The 3,037-nt window shown below is 30.9% G+C and overlaps 2 pseudogenes; both read right to left on the reverse strand.

Annotated features, from left to right (window-relative positions):
* Positions 1 to 1,849: 1,849 nt before the first annotated feature.
* LOC122044502 lies at positions 1,850 to 2,017 on the reverse strand (annotated as a pseudogene).
* Positions 2,018 to 2,643: 626 nt separating this feature from the next.
* On the reverse strand, positions 2,644 to 2,787 carry LOC122044528 (annotated as a pseudogene).
* Between the last annotated feature and the right edge of the window lie 250 nt (positions 2,788 to 3,037).

Raw genomic sequence — 3,037 nt, forward strand, 5'->3', positions numbered from 1 at the left:
ATCAATAATAACTCATTCCACTAGAGAGTTATTATTGCACTACCGCACCAATCCTAAATTACATTATAGGCTCCTTCATATCATGAGTGTGTTAGTCTCCCTATGTTTAAGATAACGAATGCCCACTAATTAAGTAAGTTACTGACAACTCACTTAATTAATATTTAGCTCCAAGAGTAGTGCCACTCAACCTCATTGACATGTCGGACTAAGTCCACCTGCAGGGTTTAACATGACAATTCTTATGAGCTCCTCTTGGGGACATTCTCAACCTAGATAACTAGGACACAGTTTCCTTCTATAATCAACAGCACACACTATAAGTAATATCATTTCCCAACTTATCGGGTCAATTGATTTATCGAGCTAAATCTCACCCTTTGATAAGTTAAAGAAATAAATATTAAATATATGTGCTTGTTATTATATTAGGATTAAGAGGACACACTTCCATAATAACTAAGGTCTAGTTCTTTTATTAAGTCAGTATAAAAAGAACTTACCTAAAATGGTCCTACTCAATACACTTAGAGTGTACTAGTATAATTTCTTAGTCAAGAGAAACTAATACCTAATTACACTACGACTATTCCAATGTTTTGTTCATTTCCATCTTAGTCGTGAGCAACTGTTTATAATTTATAAAGAACTGATAACATGATCTTCTATGTGTGACACCACACACCATGTTATCTACAATATAAATTAATTGAACTACTACACTTAACATAAATGTAGATATTTTTGACCAATGTGATTCTTTTATTTCTAATTAAATGTTTATACAAAAGCTAGGGTTTTAGTATACACTCTAACATTTACCACCACCCTAATGGCAACTTTAACCAATCTTAACTAAGAGGTCTAGGGTTCAATCCTTACCTGGGCCATTTATGAATATATTTTAATTTCTTTTCTCTTCTTCTCTTCCTTTTTGCCCATTTAAAAATAGAAAAAAATTACGGGTGTTACAAGAACCATGCAATAGTGCAATGCTAGGGTGATGCTTGAGAATTCCATCAACAAGCTATTACTATCCCTTATAAAAAATTAATTTAATATCATACTTGATCTTAGACAAAAAGTCGAGAAAAGTATGTTTTCTAATATCACCGACCCAAGGTATTTATAAAAGCTTCTCTACTCGCAGTGTTGCAGATTCTAAGATGTGGGAATAAAAAAAACTCTAGATTTCTAATTGATTAATGAGAAAAATTCTCAATAATACGCCATAGCTGAGTCTCAAACTCTAAATCCCTAATTAATAAATGAGAAAAATTCTTAATAATACGTAGCAACTGAGTCTTAAACTCTAGATCCCTGATTCATGTGTGTGTGAAAAGTACTAATAAACCTTGAAATTATTTTCGGTGTAAAAAGAAAAAAAGATTTTAATGCAGTAATTTCATTTTGGGCTTCACCAAAATTAATTAGTAAATGTGGCAGATTCTTAATAAGGGCATCTCCAACTACAAATGAGAAAAGGAAAAAATGTGGGACTAAAAAAAACTCTAGATTTGTAATTGATTAATGAAAAAAAATTCTTAATAATACACTGTAGTTGAGTCTCGAACTCTAGATCCCTGATTGATTAATGAGAAAAAATTTATAATAATACATCACAACTGAGTCTTGAACTCTAGATCTCTGATTGATGTGATTGTGAAAATTACTAATAAAGCTTGAAATTATTTTTGGTGTGAAAAGAAAAAAAAAGGACATTAACATAATTTCATTTTGGGGTTCAAAAAAATTAGTTAGTAAAGGAGGCAGATTTTTATTATTATTTTTTAAATCTTTGATCATAGGTGTGGGATTGGTAAGGGCATCTCCCACTACAAATTTTTAAGAGATATTAGTCATCGCATACAGTGTCAGTGACGTTCGAGAATCCCAGTAGCAAGTTACTGTAATGGACTCTCCCTCATAAAAATTTAATTTAATTTTTTATATAAAATATTAAGCTAATGAGAACATATACTACACTTGATCTTACCCAAAAGACCAAGAAAGGTATGTTTTCTAACATCGCTGGTCCAAGGTATCTATCGCAATACTGTCAATCCTAAAATGTGAGACTAAAGAGAACGCTAACAGTGTATATTTTTTTATATAAATATAAATAAAAAATTACTAACAAACTTTAAAATTATTTTTAATATGAAAAAGAAAAAAAGACATTAATGTAATTTTATTTTATGTTTCGCCAAAATTAGTTAGTAAATGGTCATATTCTTAATAAAATACTAGCGATCGTGTGCACGCGTTGCATGAACTAGGCCCCTTATACCAGATGGGGTAATGTAGGGAGAGATCTGAGGGAAGAAGAATTGACCTATAAAAAATAGTTTTAATTTTTGAGTATTGCCCTTACTTTTATTTTTTTTAGTGGGGCAAGAGTCTAATATTTTGATAATTTTATACACCTCTAGAGATATTTATAAAAACTTAAGGTCAGACAACTGCCCCACCAAAGTTATGCATGGCTTCACCCCTGGTTGCATGTGTAATATAATACATGAATGCGTGTTGGCAATAGACTCTCCTTCATAAAAAATTAATTTAATTCTTTATATAAGATATTAAACTGATAAGAACAAATACTACACTTAATCTTGGTAAAAAAAAACCACTCATAAATTGGGTAAGGGTGCCAGACCCATGCAATAGTGCAATGCTAGGGTGACGCTCAAGAATCTCATCAGTAAGCTACTATAACGGACTACTCCATATAAAAAATTAATTTAATATCATACTTAATCTTAACTAAAAGGCTGAGAAAAGTATGTTTTCTAACCTCGCTGCCCCAAGACATTTATAGAAGCTTCTTTACTTATAGTGTTTCCAATTCTAAGATGTGGGACTAAAGAAAATTCTAGATTTCTAATTGATTAATAAGAAAAATTTTCAATAATACGCTGAGTCTCAAACTCTAGATCCTTGATTGATTAATGAGAAAAATTCTCAATAATACGCTGCAACTGAATCTTGAACTCTAGATCTCTTTTTGACGCATTTATGAAAATTACTAATAAAC

Source organism: Zingiber officinale, chromosome 2A (genome assembly GCF_018446385.1).
Source record: "Zingiber officinale cultivar Zhangliang chromosome 2A, Zo_v1.1, whole genome shotgun sequence".
Taxonomy (NCBI): Eukaryota; Viridiplantae; Streptophyta; class Magnoliopsida; order Zingiberales; family Zingiberaceae; genus Zingiber; species Zingiber officinale.